Raw genomic sequence first — 7,372 nt, forward strand, 5'->3', positions numbered from 1 at the left:
AGTTCTTACCGAACGTGCCACCTGGATATAAGATCTCGGAAACACCAGCACATCATTTACCTTCCGATTATTGTGCAGAGCATTACGAATCTGACGATACGCATTGCAGATCAGAGCGGACAATTGCTTGATTTTCGAGGAGGAGAAATAACAGTCAGGTTACACGTGCGACACCGACGACTGTGATACGCGGTATGCTCGTGCTGAACGAGGTGGATCAAGTGACGCAAGGTACAAGGTTTCTATTGCAAACACCTGCTAGGACGTACAGTAATCGGAAAAAGCTAAGTTCGATAAACGTTAAATTTTTGCAATTTGTGGGATTTATTGTACAAGAAGTTTGAAAATATGTGCGACATTTTAATTGTTCGGGGCGAGTTGATCTTCGACGATCGCATCGTCAAAGATTAAAACTCACACGTACAATCCGTATGTGAACACGACATTTGAACACAATGATGAGATACGCATACCTATACAACAGCAGGACTTGTACACTTTACCGTGTCAAAGTTTTTTTATGTTAAAGGAAAAATACCGTTAACGACGAAAGACGAAGAAGAAGTATATCTGGGTAATAATTGTGTAGCTTTTATGTTCAATGAGATTCGCTACGAACTCAATGGTATGGAAATTGATCGTAATAGAAACGTTGGAATACCTAGCACGATCAAAAACTATATATTGCTAACACATGATAAAAGCATGGCCATGAAGAATGCTGGTTGGGATAGTAAACAACATGTGGACGTAGATAGTTACTTTAGTTTCTGCGTATCACTCAGCATGTTATTAGGATTTTGTGAGGACTACAAGCGTACGGTTAGGTTAGATTAGGTTAGGTTGAGGATGTCACCATAGGCCAAAGGGCGGGACAGGATGGGCACCGCATGGGTGAGGTGCCCGGAGGCCGTGACCGAAAAATTGGCTACGGCGGGACGACTGCGGGTCGGGTGGTCAAGCGCCCGGGTCGTCCTATTAGAGGCGCGCCGACTCCAATGCTATAAGTGCTTGGAGTTCGGGCACGTGCGACAGACCTGCCGCATCCCAGTGGACCGCAGCCGCTCTTGTTACCGGTGCGGCCTGGAAGCGATTCACACGGCGCGAACTTGCACCGCTACGGTGCGCTGCGCGCTGTGTGACAGCCGGGGATGGAGCACCGGTTATCGGCTCGGCGGCCCTTCCTGCCCCTCACGCCTGAAGGGCAGGAACGGAGGAAAAAACCCCCCGGAGCGGAGAACCGGGGATGCCGCCTTGGCGGTAATGGATGTGGACCACAGTGGTGATGCTCCGCATCATCCAGGGCAATGTTAACCACTGTGGTCCAGCGCAGGATCTGCTGATGCAGACCCTGCGCGAGCGCCGAGTGGCGCTGGCGGCGGCCGCCGAGCCGTACCGCGTCCCTGTTGCTCCGGGGCACGCGGTAGATTTGGATGAGGTGGCGGCCATTGTGTGGTCTGTCCACGTGGGGCGCGCCTCCTGGGAGACGGTGGCGCGCGGCCACGGATTCGTAGCGGTCCGATGGGGGGGTAGCGGTGTTTAGTTGCTACTTCCTCTCCAGCAGGAGCCGGTCGGAGCTCCGTGAGTCCCTCGACGCTCTTTCCGAGAGTATTGAGAGGGACCGTGGGAGGGGAGTCTCACCTGGTCCTAGGCGACTTCAATGCCTGGTCCACACGGTGGGGCTCCCCATCCACGAATGTTTGTGGGAGGGAGGTCGAGGGATGGGCGGATAGAGCCGGGCTGTCCTTCCTTAACAGAGGGGCAGTGTAGACATGCGTCCGTCCCCAAAGGGCCTCTATAGTGGACCTCTCCTAGGCGTCGGCGGCCGCGGCCCCGCTGATCCGGAGGTGGAAGGTTCTCCAGAGAATGGAGACCCTCGCGGACCATCGGTACATTGACATGTCCATGGTCTGGGAGAATAGGAGATCCTGAGCGGGGACTGTTGTCTTCCCCCGCTGGAGACGGGACTCCTGGGACCTGGACATGTTTGATGCCGTGGTCCGCGGATCGGCGTGGTGCGTCGCTGGGGACCGGGAGGGATCTCTGGAGGAAGAGGCTCAGTGGATGAGCTAAATGTGCGCGGACGCGTGTGACGCGTCCATGACCCGCGCACGCCGGCCCGGGCCTCGGAAGGCTATGTATTGGTGGTCGGCGGAGATAGTCGACCTCCGCCGGCAGTGCGTGCTTCTTCGCAGACGGCACACCCGGGCGCCCTGACGTCGGCGGCATGACCCGGAGGGAGTGGAGGCTGCGCGAGCCCATCTTCGCGCAGTGCAAAGGGCCCTCCGCCGCGCTATCGCGGCGGCCAAGAGCAGGGCGTGGCAGGAGCTCACGGATACCCTTGATAGGAATCCGTGGAACCTGCCATATCGGGTCGTGCTGTCGCGTTTGCGACCATCCGGCCCGTAGGTAACAGAAACCCTACCCGTGGAGACTGTTCGGGGACTGGTCCGGACTTTGTTTCCTCTCCGGGAGGAGGCCCGTCCGGACTCCCCGAACAGAGTGCCGTGGCGTGAGGAGCACGCAGTAACAAAAGAGGAGTTTCGCACGGTGGTCCGCCATATCCGAGGGCGACGTACCGCCCCGGGTATGGACGGGATCACGTGCAAAGCTCTGGCGCAGGCGGCGACCTTGGCCCTGGAGTGCTTTCTGCGGTGTTACACGCGGTGCCTCCAAGAGGGTCGCTTCCCCAGCGCCTGGAAAAGGGCCAGGTTGGTGCTAGCTCCAAAGGCATCCTGACCGGGGAGCGCCCCCTCGTCGTATAGGCCGCTATGCCTGCAAGACGAGGTGGGTAAGCTCTTCGAGCGGATTTTGGTAGCTCGCATCGAAAGAGTCGTCGAAGCCGGGGAGGACTGTCTCCTAGACAGTTTGGGTTCCGACCGGCGCTCTCCACTTGCGACGCGATTCTTCGCGTCCGGGAGATCGTCGGGGCCCACCTTTCGCGGAGGAAGGTATGTGTGGCGGTGAGTTTGGACATCCGCAACGCGTTCAACTCCCTGTCCTGGGACGGTGTCCGGGCGGCCTTGCGAAACTGGGGTCTTCCCATTTTCCTGCGGGCCGTCCTGGACGATTATCTGTGTGACAGGTATGTTTTTTACCCCTGTCGGGACGGGGAGTTGAGGTCCCACCGTGTCACCTGCGGGGTGCCTCAGGGCTCTGTTTTGGGACCCCTGCTGAGGGACCTTACTTATGACGCGGTGCTGGGTGTTCGTTTACCGCCGCACACGGACGTCGTGTGCTATGCCGACGACACTATTGTGTTAGCGGCTGGTACCGACGTCCGAAGGGCTAAGCTTCGTGCGACCCTTGCGGTGGCCAACGTGTCGGAGTTTATCTTGACACTCGCCCTGGCCGCTCCCAAGACGGAGGCTGTAATCTTCCGTATTGGGGGAAGGGGAAGAAACCAGGAGGAGACGCTCCTGGTGGGGGAGACCCGGGTGACAACGCGCCGGTGTATGCGCTACCTGGGTCTCCTCGTGGACGAGGGGTGGTCGTTTAAAGACCACCTCTCGTACGCGGCCGAGAAGGCCGGGCGGGTGGCGTCGTCGCTGTCTCGGCTGCTCCCGAACGTTCGGGGGCCCCGGGAAGCCACGAGGCGCCTCTACCTGGGCGTCGTGCATAACGTTCTGATGTACGGCTCTCCAGTTTGGTGGGAGGCACTTGGGCGAGGCCGCGGAGGGGCCCCGTTCGTTCGGATGCAGCGATTGGTCTCCCAGCGGGTGGCCCGGACCTACCGGACGGTCGCGCTGGAGGCGGCGCGGGTGCTGGCCCGCGTCCCTCCGGCCGACTTGATGGCCCGGCAGTATGCTGAGGTGTTTGTGACCATCCGCGAAGCGAGGGCTCGAAACGAACATCTCCCCCCGTACTGGGACGACGCCATACGTCGGCGAGCGCACCGTTGCATGATGCGTAGATGGGAGGAAAGGGTAGCCGCTCCCCCTCCCGATTTGGCGCGAGGGTGCTAGCCTCGGTGGGTCCAGTGCTGGGCGAGTGGGTCGGGAGGCGTCACGGTGAGATGACCTTCTACCTCGCCCAGGTGATCACCGGCCACGGGGTGTTCGGGGACTACCTCTGCCGGATTGGCAAGGTAGTTTCGCCAGCGTGCTGTCACTGCGACGCTGAGGTGGATTCCGCACAGCACACGCTGGCGGACTGTCCCGCGTGGGACCGGGCACGGGCCGCCATGTCAACGGCGGTGGGCGGGGACTTTTCCCTTTCGGCGGTTTTCCGCCGGATGTTGGAGAGTCCTGACGCGTGGCGGACAGTGGTGCACTTTTGCACAACGGTCATGTCCGCCAAGGAGGACGACGAGCGTGCCCGGCAGGGGCAGCCCCAAAGGAGGCCGAGAGGGAGGGGCAACTAAGCCCTCTCCCGTGTAGTTGCCGGGAGGTGGCAACACCACTGTTCTTGCCCTCCCCCCTTTCACCCGGAGCGGGGAACAGATCTCCGCGAATAATGTGGGGGGGGGGAGCGTGGACGAGACTGCAGGCGGAAGAAGCGGGGGCTCCCTCCGCCATTGCACGCAGTCCAAGGAGTGAAGAGCCAGGGTGGCGTGGTCCCATCCTGGCTCTAGGAATTGGTAAGGGGAGCGATTTGAGTCAAGTCGCCCGAGCACTGGGGGGGGCTCCGCGAAGCATAGCCGCAAGGCTTTCCAGGGGCTCCCTCCGCCATTGCACGCAGTCCAAGGAGTGAAGAGCCAGGGTGGCGTGGTCCCATCCTGGCTCTAGGAATTGGTAAGGGGAGCGACTTGAATCAAGTCGCCCGGGCACTGGGGGAGGCTCCGCGAAGCATAGCCGCAAGGCTTTCCAGGGCCCCTCCCAAAAGTGCAGGACGGACCACCGGGAGGTTTTAGTCGGTATACGTCCCTATTTGGGAGGGAGTCCGACATAACCCTGGCTTCTCCCGCGGGAGGTCAGGGTATGCTTAAAGCATTTCCCCTCGAAAAAAAAGGTTAGGTTGTGACCGGTGTTACTACTAAATTTGGTCGGGTACTCACGTATCACGCCCTGATCCACGGTCGCCAGGTAATTTCTCCTCCAATTACCAAGGTACTAATCTCCTTTCTTTGTTTCAGATGTTCCAAAACACCTACGTATCGGGACAACGCTTCCAGGATGTCGGGAATGATGTGGGTAAGTATATCGAACACACAGTCTTTTGATATTAACCAATATAATATTTGTCTTTATTTCAACACTACAAACTTTGTCTTTATATAAAAATATATATATACCAATAACTTTACTTTACTATCACTGAGTGTACCACAATTATTTTTAGTTCATCTGCCACGACGCGTCCGCACGCTGTGAGCTTTGTGTTACGACTACTCTCTCCGGCGCTGCGCGCCTTCTTCTCCCTTTGGCGTCTACTCCGCCGCCGCGAAGTAGTGCCGTTCGCGCACGCGCGGTTTCTCTCGCTACAACCTAAGGTTTGAACATAAGGGCTCTCGCTTGGTGTGTGTGTTGTGTGTGTGACTGTTGTATGGGTAGTGTGTGTTTAAGTGACTATGTCTATGTTTCAGTGTCTATGTGGTATAAATTAAAAGTGTGATTTAAGTTGCGAAACTTTGTGTGTGTGATGTATGTGTGATGCTTGACCTCGTGTTGTGTGAATGTTTCCATAAGTCCGTGTTTGAGTGTATATGTAGTGTAACCTAAAAGTATGACTTAAGTGACGAAAGTTGGTGTGTGTGACATGTGTGTGTTCCCTAAACTCGTGGTGTGTAAATTTTTTCTTATGTACGTGTTTAAGTGTATCTGTGGTATGAACTGAAATTTGCGACTTAAGGACTATAACTTTGTGTGTGTGACGTGTGTGTGTTACCTAACTGTTTGGTGTGTGTGTGGCTCCTTAAGGGGATCCTAAACTGAATCTGTTTTATCGACTGAATTTACAGCGTATGGCGTCAGATCGTAGTGCTAATTCTTTAATATAAAAAGTTGTGCAGTTTGTACGTANAAAACNAANTGCGTCNCGTTTTCGGAACAACATAAAGAACAATATAGAGCTCTCAGAAATGTTTTTAGAAGGTTAGTGTAAATAAATAGTGTGCGTGAAATGATGAGTAAATAGTGTGTGTATTCCAATATTGTTCTGAAAATATTCACGCACACTATCTATTCATACTTGTTCTTTATGTTGTTCCGAAAACGGGACGCAGTTGGTTTTCTACGTACAAACTGCATAACTTTTTATATTAAGCAAATATTACTACAATCTGACGCCAAAAGCTGTAAACTCAGTCGGTAAATTGACGGAGTTCGACCGTCAGTTTAGGATCCCCTTAAGTGCGTGTTTATGTGTATATGTGTTACGGGTGAAAGGTGCGATTTAAGGGCTATAACTAGGTATGAATGTTGTGTGCGTGATGTGTGTATGTTTGTCCTACCCTTTTGTCCTTATCCTCAAAGTTTATATGTGTACAGACAAAACTTCCTAACCTACGTGAATTAAAGCTTAACGTCGTTTTTGCTTTACGCTCCGCTACGACCGTCCTTACTCTAGGGTAGCGTACTCGCTTCACAAAATAAAATAGAACGAAAACAACAAAATAAACAAAACTAACAAAAGCAAACAAACGACACAGGCCGCACTCTTGTGCTTACACTTTTACGCCTAGCTTTGCAAAATAAAATAAAACAAAACCCAATAACTTGACTACTTAAACTAAATAAAATAAAACGAAGCGCTATAAAATAAAAAAGTCCATTTAACCACCACAGACAATGCTTCGTTCTGTTGTGTGTCCCTTTCACGCTTCCCTTCATCCTCCGTGGACTCCTTCCTCGGTTTTACAGCTGAACTGGTGTTCCCTGGGGTCCAGGTCACAAGGTTAGGTTGTGACCGGGGTTAGGCGTAAATATGGTCAAGGACTTACTATTTTTGATGATCTTCACGGTCGCCAGTTGCTTTATCCTCCAAGCAACAAGGATATCCGCCCCTCGTCCGTCTGCGGGGTAGTTTTCTCCCTCGGGATCCTGAAGAATGGCGGGAATCGCACATGCACTTGTGCATGCAATAAATTCACAATGTTATTTTGAGTATATATAAAATGCCTTTACTAGCACCAATGTTATTATATACACTGAGTTTGTAACACAATGTTTAACGCAAAAGGATTGTTTAGCGCTAAGGGTGAGTTCCCGAAAACTTGTTATTTGCACGAGTCGAAGATTTAGCATCTGTTCCGTACGAGTTTCCGAAAGAAACTGAGAAGCTAAGATGGTGGTCGCTTCTCCTCGGCCTTAAGGCTACTACCCACACGGGTACACGTTAAAGGGTGGTACTCTATTGACCACAGTACGATTCGACACCGCTCGATTCGACACAGATTTATTCGACACCAAATTATTCGACACCGTACGATTCG

This window comes from Pseudomyrmex gracilis, unplaced genomic scaffold (assembly GCF_002006095.1).
Source record: "Pseudomyrmex gracilis isolate BER0280 unplaced genomic scaffold, ASM200609v1 scaffold_839, whole genome shotgun sequence".
Taxonomy (NCBI): domain Eukaryota; kingdom Metazoa; phylum Arthropoda; class Insecta; order Hymenoptera; family Formicidae; genus Pseudomyrmex; species Pseudomyrmex gracilis.